Source organism: Crinia signifera, chromosome 11 (assembly GCF_055691185.1).
Source record: "Crinia signifera chromosome 11, ASM5569118v1, whole genome shotgun sequence".
Classification (NCBI taxonomy): Eukaryota; Metazoa; Chordata; class Amphibia; order Anura; family Myobatrachidae; genus Crinia; species Crinia signifera.
The window spans coordinates 40444812-40464490 of record NC_139227.1 but is presented as its reverse complement, the minus strand read 5'-3'; positions in this window follow the sequence as shown (position 1 = coordinate 40464490).

Sequence of the window (19679 nt, the reverse complement as noted above, 5' to 3'; positions counted from 1 at the left end):
ATAATCAGTGCCAGGGGTTCCATTCTCATTGCCTGGGGGATTACATGCTTATTGCCCAGGGGGATTACATGATCATTGGCATAAGGGTTGCATGCACGTTGCCAGGGGTTCCATGCTTGTTGCCCGGGGGATTTCATGCTTGTTGCCAAGGGGGATTACATGCTTGTTGCCAAGGGGGATTACATGCTCATTGCCATAGGGGGTTCCATGCTCATTGCCCAGCAGGATTACATGCGATTAATCGCATTACATTTTTTTGTGATTAACTGCAATTAATTGCATTGTTAGGCACATAAGTGCTACTTACCTACAATCTAGTTGCCAGGGGTTCCATGCTCATTGCCAGGGGGGATTACATGCTTGTTGCCAAGGGGAATTGCATGCCTGTTGTCATAGGGGGCTTCATGCTTGTTGCCATAAGGGGCTTTATGCTTGTTGCCTGGGGGATTACATGCTTGTTGCCAAGGGGAATTATATGTGCATTGCCAGGGATTACATGATTGTTGCCAAGGAGGATTACATGCTTTTGCCCAGGGGGATTGCATGTTCATTGCTGTAGGGGGTTCCATGCTTGGTGCCAGGAGTTTCATTTTTGTTGCCTGGGGGATTACATGCTTGTTGCACAGGGAGATTGCATGATCATTACAATTGGGGTTCCATGCTAGTTGCCAGGGGTTTCATTCTTGTTGCCAAAGGAGATTGCTTGCTTGTTGCCATAGAGGGTTCCATGCTCTTTCCCAGGGAGATTACATGCTTGTTGCCAAGGGGGATTACATGCTTGTTGCCAAGAATGATTGCATGCACATTGCCAAGGCAGATTCTGCTCATTACCATAGGGGGTTCCATGCTCAGTGCCAGGGGTTCCATTCTCATTGCCTGGGGGATTACATTCTTATTGCCCAGGGGGATTACATGCTTGTTGCCCAGGGGGATTACATGATCATTGGCATAAGGGTTTGCATGCACGTTGCCAGGGGTTCCATGCTTGTTGCTCGGGGGATGTCATGCTTGTTGCCAAGGGGGATTACATGCTTGTTGCCAAGGGGGATTACATGCTCATTGCCATAGGGAGTTCCATGCTCATTGCCCAGTAGGATTACATGCTTGTTGCCAAGGGGGATTACCTGCTCATCGCACAGGGGGAGTTAAATCTTTTTATTGCTGGGGGATCAGCACCGCAGAGGCGCAGAGTCTCTGACAGCAGACCCTGTACCCCTCCATAGATGGCTGCCGCCGCAAAGGAGACAGCCGCTAGAGGGGCAGGAGTACTTCTGGCGTGTCTGCTCTTTGGCGTCGGACATTTTTGAAGGGGTGCAGGGTCTCTGTAATGCCAGCAGAGACTCTGCACCTCCACGATACCACTCCCCTTTGCGGCATCACACTCCCCCCGCGTTAACTTTAAAAATGTAATCATAGTTAAAGTGCTGCCGCATTAATGCGATAGTAATGCGTTAACGCACCCAGCACTAATATCTATATATAGTCATATATTATGAAATTCCTTGCTTACAAGTTCCCAGAATGGGAGATATGTAAGATAAAGCTTCTACAATATTTTCTGTAGCGCGGCACATTTCTAATCAGCAAACCTACTGACGTTCTCCAGCCGCTGTGTCTGATATAACTGATAACAGAATAATGGCTTCAACTCGGCGGAATGCTGTAGCAATTGTTAACCCAATGTCACATAGCTTACTTTTTGCTGAGTTATGGTAACATAAATATAAATATATATATATTATCTGAACTGACGACGGGGCCTCCGTGCTCCGAAACGTTTTCCCTGCACTAGGAATAAATATTCCTGTTTGTTTCACCATTTAAACAAGCCTCCGAGTGCCACTTATTCGTTGCTGCATATTCCTCAAGGACATCCCTTTTGAAAGAGGGCACCGGAGCAAGCAACAGGCATCAACCTACAGACCTGAGTGCCGACCTCTTCGTTGTGTAAATATATATATATATATATATATATACTGTATATGAAAAAGAAAGAGGTTCAGAGTGCGCTAACAATGATTGTACAGAATGGATAAAACAATAATTTTGGTACTTGTTTAGTTTCACGGCGGCCGATATATCGGCCGATCCAATGTGATTTTTTTACCTGTTCATAACCCCACTATCCACTACGCATGGAGTTGATTTAATATAGTGTGATGAGCTTATCGAGCCCCACGAGGGGACGCGGATTACTGCGCTCGCCACACTATATGGCGGTGAGCTTTAAACCAAGAAAAAACACATATTTATTTTAGCTATGATGTGTCAGGTTCGGGTGCCGGACAGTTTCCCGACAGTCGGGATCCCGACAGTCATTACCCTGGTGTCGGGATCCTGACAGTCAAAACCCTGACACTTGGGGTCCCGACGGCCACCGGCTATTCACCTAGAATAGGTGGCGAGCGCAGCGAGCCACCGTGCCCGCAGCGTGGCGAGCACAGCGAGCCCGCAAGGGGCTTTGTTGCACTCACCATGCTGTCTGAGTCTGGCCAGTCGGGATCCCGACAGGCTAATGACTGTCGGGATCCCGACTGTCGGGACCATATATCACACCCCCAGGTTCTTGAGAGACCAGTTGTTAGTGTAGGACAGTGAAAGGGGGTCTCTTGACGATGGGCTGCAAGCTTATATGCATTGATCAATTCATAAACTAAAACCCCAATTATTTATTTAATTGATTATTTGTATGTTAAGGTGAGTTAGTTTGTTGTAGTGAGGCCTGGGCCCCCTGTATTTGTGTGTGTGTGTATATATATATATATATATATATATATATATAAATATATATTTATACAGTATATATGGGGTAGATGTAACGGGATGCGGTCATTTGGTCTACAGCATGATTGTCACTGGTTTTTTAGCCGACATGTGCCGACAGGTGGTATTTCATGCCCTACCATCCACTAGGGCTTGGTGGGAGAATAAAATAGTGTGCCGAGCATAGCGAGGCACTGTGCCCGACGCATTGCGAGCGCTGCGAGGGGATACAGTGCACTTTAAACTGTATCCATGTCAACTGTGTTGACATTCAGGTAAAAAAAAACAGTGAAAAACCCCATGTCAACCTTTTGACTGTCGAACTTAACATTGTCGAACTAATGACCTGTCGAACTAATGACCTTTTGACCTAGACCTATGTCGACCCTTTCCCATGTCCCAATGAAATAGCAATGGCTTACCAGGGTGTGCGGTGTGCAGTGCACACGTGGCGCTGGGTCCAGGAACGCCCGCATCTTTATCTATTTCTATCTGCGTTTCTATAATGCCGACAGCTGAAAGCGACAAAGAATTGAAACCAATATTCACATTACAGATGTAACGGGGAGCAGCTTGGCACCTCTTAGTGGCCTATCCTGGTGGAGAACTGATCCCCAATAATACAAACTAAGGGGCTAGTAATGCAGGTGCTGCTCCCTAAGAACAGAGAGAGTCTGGATGCTAATCAGACCGCAGCACGGTCTCAGGCTGCCAGATAACTCTGGAGGAAGTGCAAGGTCAGGAAGGAAGATAATAGGGGAAGCGATAAACCAGCTCGTTACAGAGCAGCTCACACACCAGAACCTCGGGGTAATCACTTCAGCTCTATCTTTTAGCACACAGGTATTCCATGCAACATCCTTATAAAGGTATAAGATCCACCCACGGTGGTTCCTCCAAGCTGCTTTCATTCATCCAGGTGAGACAGTTACTCCTTCTTGTTCAAAACTACCTTCAGATCATAGTTGCCTACACCCCTGCATTCTGCAGGAGACTCTGTGACATAGCAGCAATCTCCCTCTCACCCTCATTAGTCTACCAATCTCCCTCATGTCACCTAGCCCACATTACACTGTGAAATCATAGTTACCTCCCCTCCTGCATTCTGCAGGAGACTCCCTGAAATAAGAGCAATCTCCCCCTCTCCCTCATTAGTCTAGCAATCTCCCTCATGTCACCTAGCCCACATTACACTGTTACAATTTTGAGGGAAAAATAAATGAGAGATAGATACATTTACATTGAATCATCAGCGCCATTTCCCGGGACTTTAGCAAGTATTGTAGCTCTTACTAACTGCTTGGGGCTCATGTACATTTGGATATTTTTACAAGATACAGATTCCTCTCAGATGTAGCAGCGCACACCCATGCTTCTAGGTGCCATGTTCACAATCTCTCCACATATGGAACTAGACACACCCTTTAAGTGGAGCATGACACGCCCCCTCAATGGGGCGCTGTGCAAAATTCTATGACCAGCTATAATCTCCCTGAAACTAGTTTTCAAAAGTAGGCAAGTATGCTTCAGATTCCAACAGAACATATCTGCTCATACATTGGGTTTCACCTAATACCCCATTCAGAAATGCAGGGACAAACCCGGGAATTCAGTTCCCGGGACAAGCAGGGACATTCCCGGGTTTGGACCCATTCACACCAGAAATGTCCCTGCATTTTCTGGTGTGAGAAGGGGGTGGGAAGGAGGCCGGCAGGAGGTGGGGAGGAGGTGGGCAGTAGGCGGGCAGTCGGCGGGCAGGCGGTGGGATGGCGGCGCTGGTGGGGAGAATACTCACCCCGGTTGCTGGTCCTCCGTGCAGGCCAGGGATCCACACAGGCGGCAGCGCAAATGACGGGACAGGCTGCGGATGAAGATGACGCAGCTCTCCGGCGTCCTCACTGCTGCCGAAGAGCTGCGTCATCATCATCCACCGGCTGTCCCGTCATTTGCGCCCGCCGCCTGCGTGGATTCCCGTCCAGACAGCACACCGAGGACACGGCAACCAGGGTAAGTATACCCTGTACCTTTCACACCAGCCAGGTCCCCGGGTTGAACCCGGGAACAACCCTGGTACCTAGCCGGGTTGAAATTTGCCCGGGATTTTGTCTTGGGAACCTTTCACACCAGCGCTAGTACCGGGTTGTTCCCGGACTCAACCCAGGAATTTAGGCTGGTGTGAATGGGGTATTATTTCACCTTATATCACTTCTGTAAACCCCCTTTCACACCAGGTCTGACACCAGATTTGGAACACATTATACCAGCACGTATCATCAGGCAAAGCAGGAAGCTACATTTCCATGGTCATCTTGTCTGTTGAAGTGGGGAAGTTTTCACTCCCTCCTTTCAATCCCTACCGGAGCGCACATTGCACCAGCTAAGTGCTGAGGATTGCGCTTTTTCTCCCTGCCCGGCCGGCTCCAGTGTGCATGTGCGAGATCCCACTAATTACATGTAACCGATAGCTGCAGGCAGGGCTATTTTTCAGCAGGCTCCAGCAGGAACTGAGGCCCTTATTCTAGTTCACTCTTTCTGACAAAATCCTTCTTAGATGGACAAAACCATGTGCACTGCAGGTGGGGCAGGTGTTACTTGTGCAGAGATAATTAGATTTGGGTGGGGTTTACCTTCAAAGTGAGATCTATATTGCAGTGTAAAAATAAAGCAGCTAGTATTTACCCTGCACAGAAACAAAATGACTCACCCAAATCTAATTCTCTCAGCACATTTTAAATCTGCCCCCTGCAGTGCACATGGTTTTGTCCATCTAAGAAAGATTTTGTCAGAAAGAGTGAACTAGAATAAGTGCCTCAGTTCCTGCTGGAGCCTGCTAAAAAATAGCCCTGGCTGCAGGTGGTAGAATGGTCAGCGCTACTGATTGTGCATACATTGCCCAGTCTGCATAGCAGGCCGAACAACAGCGCAGACAGGCTGTCCCCCAACCTCCCGACCACCTGAGGGACACTGTATGTATGGGCTTTCCTCCCATTGTACATGGGTCCCAGATTGGTTGACCCAGGCCACCCGTTTACACTGAACCTTAGCCAGGGACTGGCCAGCAGGGTTGGATTCCCGGATCACGTACATTAACAGGGGAGGATCCAGGGGTGGGGCTGCAGCGCGGATCAAAATTTAAATAGGGGAGGCAAAGCAACTGCCACCAACTTGCATTCCTAACTCAGGGTTGCCGACCCTCCCGGAATTATCGTGTCATTTTAGCCCCGCCCCCTCCATGGTGATCAGTGATTTTGTATATTTCCCGTAATGGGGGCGGGGCTTAATGACGTCACAGTCAAGCCCCCCCCCGAACGGGTAATGAAAGTCTCCTCTCCGGGCTTCTCCCGGAGAGGAGCATTTGAAAGTCGGCAACCCTGTACTAACTGACTACTGGCAGTTGTTGTTGCTCCCCTATTTGAATTTTGAACACCACCTATGGAGTTGCTAATGACAATAAACCAGGATTTTCACGTCAGTGGAAAAAGGTTCTAGGTGGAAAGTGTTCCAAACTGGGCTGTGTCCGCTAATGCCCACCCAAGACCCAGGGGTGGATTTGGGGGTCAGGTTACTCCTATGCTGGGTACACAATAAAAACGATTTGGATTGGATGCAAATGGTATGCAAATCGTGCGATCCGATTTGCATTCGATCCCATCCCATCTGTATTCAGATGAATGGATCAGTACTTGTGTAATAACTGGGCGCCCGATTTAGAGATCGGGTCGGAAAAATTGCATTGCATGCAGCCAAATCGCATGCGATGCGATGCGATCGACGCGATTTTCAATAGGATTTAATGTTAAAATGGTCCTGTTCATTTCCCCACTATCCAAGTGGGCATAGAGTTGATTTTATATAGCGTGGCGAGCGCAGCGAGCCCCACGAGGGGACACGGAATACATTTTAAGTAATCCACATGCGCTCGCCACGCTATATAAAATCAACTCTATGCCCACTTGGATAGTGGGGAAATGAACAGGACCATTTTAACATTGAATCCTATAAAAAATCGCGTCGATCGCATCGCATGCGATTTGGTTTCGATGCGATTTTGCCAAAAATCGCGTCGCATCGCATCTGATTGTATGCCTTAAGTTAAGGCATACAATCAAATAATCGGGCACCCAGATATTACACAAGTACCAATGGATCTTATACAAATCCTACCTGCAGCAGGTAGGATCAGGATCGAAATCGGATCCAACCGAACGATTTTGACCCAATCTGCATCCAATATGCATCCAATCGGTCTGAATTGGATCCAGATTGATGGGATTGTGCCCAAATGGTTTTGGTGTGTACCCAGCATTAGGCTCAACAGCAATGACCACCTTCTATTACTTGTTTGCTATATTCCCTCATTTAATGATCATTAGTTTAATGTAATATATTTACAAAAACAAGCCATGAACTGTGACATGTGGTTTTAGTTTTATTATGTACACATGTTTACTAAGTCGGACAGCTTATACCCCATTCACACCAGCCTAAATTTTCCGGGTTGAGTCCGGGAACAACCCGGTACTAGCGCTGGTGTGAAAGGTTCCCGGGACAAAATCCCGGGCTAATTTCAACCCAGCTAGGTACCAGGGTTGTTCCCGGGTTCAACCCGGGGACCTGGCTGGTGTGAAAGGTACAGGGTATACTTACCCGGGTTGCCGGGTCCTCCGTGTCCTGGCCGACGGGAATTAATGCAGGCGGTGGTCGCAAATGATGGGACAGCCGGTGGATGATGATGACGCAGCTCTCCGGCGGCAGTGAGGGCGCCGGAGAGCTGCGTCATCTTCATCCGCCGCCTGTCCCGTCATTTGCGCCGCCGCCTGTGTGGATCCCTGGCCTGTGCGGAGGACCAGCAACCGGGGTGAGTATTCTCCCCACCTCCGCCGACTGCCCACCGACTGCCCGACGCCATCCCGGTGACTGCCCGACGCCATCCCGCCGACTGCCCGCCTCCTCCCCACCTCCTACCGGCCTCCTTCCCGCCCCCTTCTCACACCAGAAAATGCAGGGACATTTCTGGTGTGAATGGGTCCAAACCCGGGAATGTCCCTGCTTGTCCCGGGAACTGAATTCCCGGGTTTGTCCCTGCATTTCTGGTGTAAATGGGGTATTTCAGGGGCAGTCTGCCCTTATGCTACCCATCTAGACAAGCTGTTACATGGTTACTGGTAAATATCAGACAGTAATAGAACAGGTGTCTGAGTGATGCCCCAGCAAGTGTCACCCCCAGGCAGATGCCTCAGGTACTTAAAGAGTATTTCACTGCTGCTAAGGCATCGGAGAAAAGCACTACCATAAACAGGCATTTTGTGAATGGGAGAAAATTATTTTTGATTAACAGTTAGCAGAGAGAGCAAAAATAAGTTTCTAGGAAATGAACTATGATACAGAACTGGGATTATTCCATGTACACCAATACACATGGTGGCTAGCAGGATGTAATAGTCAATTTCTCCGATGACAATTTCTCTGATGACAAAACTGTAATGTGGGGAATATCAAATTTAATACAACGCTGCCACCTGCTGGTCTCTGACAATAATACTGGGTCCCGTCACAAAGCAAAAGCAGTACATATAGTAAAATATATTTATTATTATTATTTCATTTGGTACTCTTTACCTAGAAGGGTGCCCATCGCAGGCATCGCATGTACATCGCATGCCATGCGACCGATGCGATGCCTGCGATTTTACATAGAAATACATGTTAAAATGTAAATCGCGTCGGTCGCATCGCATGTGACCAAAAAATAGCATGCGATGCGTCCGACGCGATTACCGCGATTTCCCATAGGGAACAAATGTTAAATGTCCCAATTGACCCAATTTTCCATAGGGAACAATGTTAAATGGGCCACAGAGGCCAAATAGGCACCCTGAAGTGTGAAATGGCCCCCCCAATTGTTAACGCCACCCCACGATCAACGTCAACCCGAAGCATGGCGAGCGCAGCGAGCCCGCGAGGGGCGGTGGTACGCGTCCTACGACCTTTTCATACCCCCACTATCCACGTCGGCGTTGAGTTGAGAATAGAAAGTGTGGCGAGTGCAGCGAGCCACCGAGCCCGAAGTGTGGCAAGCGCAGCGAGCCCCGCGTGGGGACGCAGATACCTTCACAGGTATCCACGTCCCCTCGCGGGCTTCACAGGTGTCCGCGTCCCCTCGCGGGCTTCACAGGTGTCCGCGTCCCCTCGCCACGCTTTGGGCTCGGTGGCTCGCTGCACTCTCCACACTTTCTATTCTCAACTCCACGCCGACGTGGATAGTGGGGGTATGAAAAGGTCGTCGCTTCGGGTTCACGTTGATAGCTGGTAGCACATGAGTCCAGTCAGGACAGACTGGAGGGGAGTGATCTGGTCGCATGGGAGGCTAGTGAGAAGAGACTGGGGAGGAGCTAGCTGGTAGCGCAGGAGACCATTGAGGACAGACTGGAGGGAAGTGATCTGGTAGCATGGGAGGCCAGTGAGAACAGACTGGGGAGGAGCTAGCTGGTAGCGCAGGAGACCAGTGATGACAGACTGGAGGTAAACAAGCTGGTAGCGTTGGAGGCCAGTGAGAACAGACTGGAGGGGAGTGAGCTGAGAGCGCGGGAGGCCAGTAGTAGTAGTTTGTTTATTTATAAGGCACCACAAAGTGTCTGCAGCGCCGTACATAGCAAACAAAAAACAAATGACAAGGTAACGTACAGCTTGTGTTGATAAAATACAGCATAAATAGGGGTATAGCTGGTAGAATTAAAATCAGCATCAGTTCTGAAGTAGGTGTCGAAATTGTCGAGGAGACTGAAGATGAAGTAGAGGAAGGGAAGAACAGGACAGGAGCACTGGTGAGGTAAAGAGGTAGGGTGAGTACATGAGGAAGGAGGGCCCTGCTCATAAGAGGTAACAGACTAAAAGGAGGTGGGTGGACGAACGAAAAACAATAGGATAAGTAGGAACGGATGAGAACGGATGGAGGGGTAGGGTAGGCAGGATAGGAGGAGCGAAAGAGGTTAGGAGGAGGAGGGATAGGCTAGTCGGAAGAAGTGGGTTTTGAGGGAGCGCTTGAAGGAGGTAAGGGAATCAGAAAGCCTGATGGGTGGCAGGAGGTTGTTCCAGTGCAGGGGGGCAGCGCAAGAGAAGTCTTGGACACGAGAGTGCCAGTGAAGACAGACTGGAGGGGAGCGAGCTTGGAGCGCAGGAGGCTAGTGAGGACAGACTGGAAGGGAGCGAGCTGGGAATGCAAGAGGCCAGTGAGGACAGATTGGAGGGGAGTGATCTGGTAGCATGGGAGGCCAGTGAGGACAGACTGGAGGGTAGCGAGCTGGTAGTGCGGGAGGCCAGTGAGGACAGACTGGAGGGGAGTTATCTGGTAGCATGGGAGGCCAGTGAGAACAGACTGAGGAGGAGCTAGCTGGTAGCCCAGGAGGCCAGTGAAGAGAGACTGGAGGGGAGCGAGCTGAGACCATGGGAGGCCAGTGAAGACAGACTGGCGGGGAGCGAGCTGGGAGCGCAGGAAGCCAGTGAGGACAGACTGGAAGGGAGTGAGCTGGGAGCACAGGAGGCCAGTGAGGACAGACTGGAGGGGAGTGAGCTGGTAGAGCAGGCGGCCAGTGAAGACAGACTGGGGGGGAGCGAGCTGGGAGCGTGGGAGACCAGTGAAGTCAGACTGGCGTGGAGCAAGCTGGGAGTGTGGCAGACCAGTGAGGACAGACTGTAGGAGAGCGAGCTGAGAGTGCGGGAGGCCAGTGAGGACAGACTGGAGGAGAACAAGCTGGTAGCGTGGGAGGCCAGTGAGGACAGACTGGAGGGGAGTGATCTGGTAGCATGGGAGGCCAGTGGTAACAGACTGGGGAGGAGCTAGCTGGTAGCGCAGGAGGCCAGTGAGGACAGACTGGAGGGGAGCGACCTGAGACCACGGGAGGCCAGTGAAGACAGACTGAGGGGGAGCAAGCTGGGAGCATGGGAGGCCAGTGAAGACAGACTGGAGTGGAGCATGCTAGTAGCGTGGGAGACCAGTGAGGACAGACTAGAGGAGAGCGAGCTGAGAGTGTGGGAGGCCAGTGAGGACAGACTGGAGGGAGGAGAGTGAGCTGGTAGCGTGGGAGGCCAGTGAGGACAGACTGGGGGTGAGCTAGCTGGTAGTGTGGGAGGCCAGTGAGGGCAGACTGGAGGAGAGCGATCTGGGAGCGCAGGAGGGCAGTGAGAACAGACTAAAGGGGAGTGAGCTGGGAGCGCAGTATGACAGACTGGAGAGGAGCGAGCTGGTATTGTGGGAGGCCAGTGAGGACAGGCTGGAGGGGAGTGAGCTGAGAGTGTGGGAGGCCAGTGAGGACAGACTGGAGGGAAGCGAGCTGGGAGGCCAGTTGGGAGCGCAGTATGACAGACTTGGAGGGCAGTGAGCTGGTAGCGCGGGAGGCCAGTGAGGACAGACTGGAGGGGAGTGAGCTGGTAGCGTGGGAGGCCAGTGAGGACAGACTGAAGGGGAGTGAGCTGGTAGCATGTGAGGACAGACTGGGGAGGATTGAGCTGGGAGAGCGTGAGGCCAGTAAGGACAGATTGGAGGGGAATGAGCTGGTAGTGTGGGAGTCCAGAGAGGACAAATTGGAGGGGAGTGATCTGGTAGCATGGGAGGCCAGTGAGGACAGACTGGAGGGTAGCGAGCTGGTAGTGCGGGAGGCAGGGAGCACCGGAGCGCCCCAGGCGAGTCGGGCTGGGGGCGCCCCGGTGCCGGGGGGGGGGTACCTGTCGTTCGGCGCTGTCTATTTAAATCTGGCGGCGGAGGCAGCGGGGGTCCCTGCAGTCCATTAAAAATCACGAGCGCTATCCGCCGGGCTATGCGGAAGCGCTTCTAGTGTGAAAACACTGGCAGCACGCTGATTGGCTGAGATCAGCGTGCGCAGTGCTGCCAGAGTTTTCACACTAGAAGCGCTTCCGCATAGCCCGGCGGATAGCACTCGTGATTTTTAATGGACTGCAGGGACCCCCGCTGCCTCCGCCGCCAGATTTAAATAGACAGCGCCGTAGGACAGGTACCCGGGCGGCACAAAATGCCGCCCTCCAGTGGCCGGCGCCCTAGGCAAATGCCTAGATTTGCCTAGTGGTGGCGCCGGCCCTGGCGGGAGGTCAGTGAGGACAGACTGGAGGGGAGTTATCTGGTAGCATGGGAGGCCAGTGAGAACAGACTGATGAGGAGCTAGCTGGTAGCCCAGGAGGCCAGTGAAGACAGACTGGAGGGGAGCGAGCTGAGACCATGGGAGGCCAGTGAAGACAGACTGGAGGGGAGCGAGCTGGAAGCGCAGGAAGCCAGTGAGGACAGACTGGAAGGGAGTGAGCTGGGAGCGCAGGAGGCCAGTGAGGACAGACTGGAGGGGAGTGAGCTGGTAGAGCAGGAGGCCAGTGAAGACAGACTGGGGGGGGGGAGCAAGCTGGGAACGTGGGAGACCAGTGAAGACAGACTGGAGTGGAGCAAGCTGGTAGTGTGGCAGACCAGTGAGGACAGACTGAAGGAGAACGAGCTGGTAGCGTGGGAAGCCAGTGAGGACAGACTGGAGGGGAGTGATCTGGTAGCATGGGAGGCAAGTGATAACAGACTGGGGAGGAGCTAGCTGGTAGTGCAGGAGTCCAGTGAGGACAGACTGGAGGGGAGCGAGCTGAGACCATGGGAGGCCAGTGAAGACAGACTGAGGGGGAGCGAGATGGGAGCGTGGGAGGCCAGTGAAGACAGACTGGAGTGGAGCATGCTGGTAGTGTTGGAGACCAGTGAGGACAGACTGGAGGAGAGCGAGCTGGTAGCGTGGGAGGCCAGTGAAGGCAGACTGGAGGGGAGCGATCTGGGAGCGCAGTGAGAACAGACTAAAGGGGAGTGAGCTGGGAGCGCAGGATGACAGACTGGAGAGGAGTGAGCTGGTAGCCTGGGAGGCCAGTGAGGACAGGCTGGAGGGGAGTGAGCTGAGAGTGTGGGAGGCCAGTGAGGACAGACTTTAGGGAAGCGAGCTGGGAGCGCAGGAGGCCAGTGAGGACAGACTCGAGGGGAGTGAGCTGGTAGCGTGGGAGGCCAGTGAGGACAGACTGGGGGGATCAACCTGGGAGCGTGAGGCCAGTGAGGACAGAATGGAGGGGAGTGAGCTGGTAGCGCGGGAGTCCAGAGAGGACAGACTGGAGGTGAGTGAGCTGGTAGCATGGGAGGCCAGTGAGGACAGACTGGGGAGGAGCTAGCTGGGAGTGCGTGAGGCCATTGAGGACAGATTGGAGGGGAGTGATCTGGTAGAATGGGAGGCCAGTGAGGACAGACTGGGGAGGAGCTAGCTGGTAGCGCAGGAGGCCAGCGAAGACAGTCTGGAGGAGAGCGAGCTGGTAGCACGGGAGGCCAGTGAGGACAGACTGGAAGGGAGCAAGCTGGGAGCGCAAGAAACCAGTGAGGACAGACTGGAGGAGAGTGAGCTGGGAGCACAGGAGGCCAGTGAGGACAGACTAAAGGGGAGCAAGCTGGGAGCGTGGGATGACAGTGAGGACAGACTCGAGGGGAGCAAGCTGGTAGCATGGGAGGCCAGTGAGGACAGACTGGAGGGGAACAAGCTGGGAGCACAGGAGGGCAGTGAGGACAGACTGGAGGGGAGTGAGCTGGGAGGGCAGGAGGCCAGTGAGGATAGACTGGAGGGGAGCTAGCTGGCAGTATGGGAGGCCAGTGAAGACAGACTGGAGGGAAGCGAGCTGGTAGCGCAGGAGGCCAGTGAGAACAGACTGGAAGAGAGCAAGCTAGGAGCACAGGAGGCCAGTGAGGACATACTGGAGGGGAGCAAGCTGGTAGCATGAGAGGCCACTGAGGACAGACTGGAGGGGAGCAAGCTGGTAGCTCTGGAGGCCAGTGAGGACAGACTGGAGGGAAGCAAGCTGGTAGTGCGGGAGGCCAGTATGGTTGCTGTTGCAGTAGTTGGGCAGTGAGGTGACCAGTGAGCTTGAACTGACAGGAAACAGGAATAAGCCAGAGATTGGACGTGGGATGTAAAGGAAAAGAAAGAGTCAAGAGTGACTTGGGTGCCACTGAGCTGAGTTGGGGAATAGGGAGATGATAATGATGTTGTTAACAGGAGGAGATATTGGGGGAAGATTCTGGATAGAGGAAAGATGAAGAGTTTGATTTTGGCCATATTGAGCTTCAGAGAGCGCTCAGATATCCAGGAGGACTTGGCATAGAGGCAGCTGAATACCCAAGAGAGGACAGAGGGGAAATGTCAGGAGAGAAGTAGAGTTGAATGTTGTTGGTATCGAGGTGGTATTGAAGGTCAGAGAAGGTTATGACCGCACCCAGTCAAGAGGTGTACAGGGAGAAGAGAAGGGCACTTTGAACAGAACCCTGGGGAACACTGACAGGGAGGAAGTGGATGAATGAGGTTAAGCCGGAGCCAGACACTGAAGGGTAAATTTACTAAAGCATCTAAAAATTAAAAGAGGTGACATTGCCTATAGCGACCAATCAGATTTTGACTATTATTTCTCTATTGCATCCTAGAAAATGATAGACAGGAGGAGCAGTTAGTGAGGTAAGAGTAAACCAGGCCAGAACAGTACTAAGGAGGTCAATAGTCTGGAGAAGGAGAAGATGATCCACAGTGTCCAAGGTAGCAGAAAGGTCCAGTAGGGTCAGCAGAGAGTTGTGAACCCTGGACTTGACTGAAAGCAGGTCATTGGTGACTTTGATCCGGGCAGTTTCAGTGGATTGAAGTGTGCAAAAGGCAGACTGAAGAGGATCGAGGAAAGAGTTGCCAGAGAGGTATCTGGTGAGACGGCTGTATACCACAGGCTCAAGTAGTTTGGAGGTGAACAGGAGAAGAAAGACTGGGCGGTAGCTAGCGGGTGCGGAAGGGTCAAGGTTGGGGCTTTATTTAAAATAGGTGATGTAAGGCCATGTTTTAATGGCGAGGTTAAAGATGCCAGAAGAGAGTGATAGGTTGAAGATGTGAGCAAGGTGAGAGCACACAGTGGGGGAGAGATAGAGGAGGAGGGGAATGAATCCAGGGGGCAGGTGGAGGGGGAATAGGATAGGGTAAGGGAGTGAACTTCCTTGTCTGTGGTGAGGTAGAAGGAGCACAAGGTGGGAAGGCTGGAGGTAGAGGATGGTAGTTGTGGCCAGGGCTGCCATCAGGGGGTGCTATTGGGACAGCCAAGGGTAGGGCCCGGGCTGTATCCTCGCAGCCTACATGGCCGCTAGCACCCCCTTCACTACAGCCGCATGCGACCGCAGGTTGTCTGACCACCATCCCCCACTATTACAGCAGTGGGCCACGAGTCATCCGCAGCCCACCACAAAGACACAGTCCCCTGGCCCCGGAGCCTCTGACATTACTGTCACTCTCAGTGACACAGCACGCCTGTTGCTCGCTGCCTGGGGGTGTACACAGGCAGTGCAGTGGGGAGCAGGAATGCTGCAAGCCTGAGGAGCCGGTGCCATAACCACCATCCTTTAATGGTAATTATTTATTGTAATTTTAATACAATGGAGGAGGAGGGGTCTTAGATTTTGCCAGTCCCAGGCCCCTGGGTGTGGCAGAGGAAAGATGGGAGAAAATGTCATTGCAAATGGCCCAAATTTGGAGAAGAAGGTGGCTAATTTAGTTGCCATGAGTGAGGATGGAAGGAGAATAAGGGGGGGGGAGGTGAAGGAGAGAGTTGAAAGTATTAAAGAGGTGGTGGGGAATGGAGGACTGAGAAGAGATGAATGATTAGAAAAAGGGTTGCTTGACATGGGAGAGAGTGGAGCTGTAGAAAAAGAAAATAAACTTGGAGTGGGGAAAAACTGCCAGAGAGCAAGTCAGTAGTGCTTGAGGATTTCGCAGGAACTGGGTCCATTTGGAGTGCTAAGGTTGTGGTTTAGAACGGGGACAAAGGAGATGAAATTGAGTGCGGAGGTGATGGTAGAGCAACAGAAGGAGGCCACTTGGTTGGGGCAGGCCTTAGTGGATTTAGGAGAGTATAGAGGAAAGATAGGATAGTGGGGTCCAGAGTCCTGAGATTGTGTCTGCTGAGGGTATGTCTGGGCAAGGGGAGGAGAGGAGGAGATTAAAGGGTGAAATAGAATAGATGTTGGACAGAGAGGGAGAAGGGAGTTGAAGAAGTCAAAAGGGTCACATCGGTGAGTAAAGACAAGGTCAAGGAAGTGGCTAAGTCGGTGAGTAGGGGTGGAGGGGGGTGTCTACTGAGAAAGGCCAAAGGAGGAGGAGAGAGCAAAAAGATTTGTGGTTGCTGGGTGAATGTCAATAGACATGTTAAAGTTACCAAGGATGATGGAGGGAAGGGGAGAGGAAGTGGCGAAGCCAGGCAGCAAAGTTGTCAAGGAATGGCTGCAACCATTGGCAGATTCAGGGGGGGCACCTGGACACGTGCCCCCCTGTCATTTAAATTTGTAGCTGAGGGCCAGGGCTTTCTAAAGAGCCCAGCCCCGTGTCTCTAGCCCTCTGGGAACCCGAGATATCGCCTGTCAAAACTGTAACGTTTTCCCCATAGGATAATATGGGACCTGTTAATTCCGACCCACACCCGGTTCTGATGGCTGCCAGTTCCCCCCCCCGGCATCACAGAAGCTTGTGGTTGATCTCTTCAATTCCAAATTGCTGGACCGTCAATATGATACCAGGCTGGTCCACATCGGTCAATCGGTTCCAGAGATAATGCGGGTAAACCGATTTTTTTATTTTCGAAATGTAATTTCATGACTGTTCATGTTCTTTGAGGGCAGATTACTCTGGACCAAACGTTTTAGTTTCACGGGACCAAAATCATTCAAAGCCCACTGAGAAGATCTTCAATATGATACTTGTCTCATGTAAATGGATCAGTTGGTTCCGAAGATATAGCCGATTAAATGAGATAACTGGTTAAAGGGGGGGGGGGGGGGGGTGTTCTCTCCCCCTCACACCAGAAAATGCAGGGACTAGGCTGGTGTAAAAGGGGCCAACCTGGGAATGCATTTTCTGGTGTGAAAGGGGTATTATTTCAAATAGCCGGGACCTGCAGTGCTCTGAATACAGCCAGGCTCTGCCACTGTCAGTGGCTGTCACTTCTGCCTGGCTGTCCCCCATTTACCGTGAGCATGTATTCCCCCTTGGCAATGAGAATGTAATCCCACATGGCAACAAGCATGGAACCCTTGGCAATGAGCATGTAGATAAGCAGCACTTATGTAGCATAATTTTTAATAGGCATTGTGGTGTTTGGCATAATACATAATGGCGTGTAACTTAATGTGTAATGGACATTATGGTGTAAATCATGGGTCTTCAAACTGTGGCCCTCCAGATGTTGTGAAACTACAAATCCCAGCATGTTTGAAGACCCATGGTGTAAATGTTTAATGCGCGCCTTTGGTGCACAATGTCTCTGTTTATGAACATAAAACCAAATATTTAAAACATGACCTCTCTGGCGCTCCTTCCTGGGGTAGTACAGGTGTCTCCCCCGTAAGTAATAGACATATAAGGAGAAGAAACAAAAATGCCAATAGTGAAGCACGTTTAACAATCTCCTTCCCTCTTTAATAAACCGTTAAAATACAATACAATGCAATAAAATAAATTTCATAAAAATCTCAAACAAGGTATAAAGTGCTGTGTGCAGTCATGGACGTTTTCTTATATGTATCCAGGTAGGACATGAGCTAATAATTACTGGATCCGTTGGGAACTGGTGATTAATCAGTTCCAGCAAGAGTATAACACACTTTCCACAGTAGTGTTAGCACTGAGTTCTTTTCCGGCACAAGCTGGTCACAGGGTCCTTCGTCCAACGTCCGTCACCAGCATAGATACCACAGGTCTGCCAACAAACTTCACTTCACTTCTGTTTATGAAGCCTGTTGTGAACTTTGGCTTAATCTGTGTGGCATTATGTGAATTTTAGCTCAATCCATTTGGCATTATGTGAATTTTGACACAATCTATGTGGCATTATGTGAATTTGTTAGGAGTCCCAGTGGACTGAACGACTAGAAGTAGTGATACTTGCTGGAGGAACAGACAAACGGAGGCAGGATGGATGAAACACTGTATTAGCAGGATCATAAATCAGGTATCAGGCAAGCTATAGCAATACAGACAAGGCCGAAAACGCTATAACAATACAGACACAGCTGAGAAAGCTATCACAGGCCCTGAGCTCAGGGCAAATGCAGTTTTTAAACCAGCACAGACCAATCACTGCAGCACACAGAGACAGGCCTCTCAATTATCAATATGTGCTGCAGCTGGGAATGGCATTCTGAGAACAGCCAAGACCAGCTCATTACACCAGCTGGCCACCCATAGGTACTGCAGACCAAGAAACGATAGCAGCACCTCTGGCCAAACAGAGGTACTGCAAGGTGAACATAACAGCAGCACCTCTGTGTAACCAGAGGCACTGCAGACCAAACAAGACATGAATGGCAGTCCCGATAGAATATTGGCTCAATCCGTGTGGCAATATGTGAGTTTTGACACAATCCATGTGGCATTATGTGAATTTTGGCTCAATCCATTTGGCATTATGTGAATTTTGGCTCAATCCGTGTTTTATTATGTGAATGTTGGCTCAATCCGTTGGGCATTATGTGAATTTGGACACAAACCATTTCCATCTGTCACAGCCAGTGTTCTCAATAAAGGCAATGACTAGATTTATACTGCATGCAGCATAAATTTAGTCGACGCATCCCCGTCGCCAGGGGTCATGCACACGGAAAGATCTGTGCCTCATTTTTAAGTGACATAGGGCCAGATGTATCAAGCTTCAAAAGTGATAAAATGGAAAGTTATAAACAGCCAGCCAATCAGTTCCTGCGTGACATTTTTCAAACACAGTCTGTGACATGGCAGGTAGGAGCTGATTGGATGGCTGCTTATCACTCTCCATTTTATCACTTTTGAAGCTTGATACATCTGGCCCATAGTCAGATTGCTCAGAAATGGAGCTGTAATCACCCCGTATTTATACACCATAAGGCTCTGATATCCTTTTTTTAGTTTTTTTTTTTTTTTTAAGTTTTTCTGTGTGTGTAATATAGTCTGTGACCAGTAGGTGGCAGAATTGTATTAGATTTGAGTAACTACTGTATAAACTTGATGTACAGTAGCAACATTCAACAACTTGTTGTGGTTGTTAAACTTGTTAAACTACTATATACTGTAAGCTCCAGCACACCATGGCAGTAGCAGCCTCTGCAGACCCACACGCAGAGGAGTCCTAAATTATGAACACCGTTCTGGAACTAGTCCCTGACACCAGACAGGATCCTACAATCTGCCGACTTCTCTAGCGTGACCCCCTCACCACTGCACAATAAGGGCTATTTCACACGCTCCGGCTCCTGGTGGCGGCGATACCCCGCAAGGACGAGAAGCTGTGCAGCACAAGGAAGTTTAGAATGGTGGGGATGGCCACAGTCCGTCAGCCGTCCCTTCCAGTGGTGGGATCCGGCTCCTACCAGGCGGCCGGGCCGTGGCCATCCCGTGTGAATAGACACAATCGTGTCCATTATTCACTACTGTGTGTGGAACGGCATTTGGCCGTGCGGGGTTTTACCGCCTGGCAGGAGCCGGAGCGTGTGAAACAGCCCTAACCCTACTGCTGCATTCTGCAACCGGGCCACAATGCATGATTCATGGTACTTTGTCCCTAGGGATGGCCATCGACCACCGATGTTTCAAAATCATTGATGGTCTATGACCAATGTTGAATACTTCTGCCGCCAATGGGGAAGAACCAGATGGTTTCCAGATGGAATTTTTTTTTTTACAAAGTGCCGCAACATTTTTTTTTACAAAGTGCCACGACACAGAGCTAGGCTCCGTCCCTAACACTCCTTTGAAGCTCCACCCCCAAGCTCTTATTGGGCCACAATCTACTGCATTGTAAAGCTGGGGTGACCATCGACAGGTGAAACAATTAATGATTCCCTTGCAGATAGT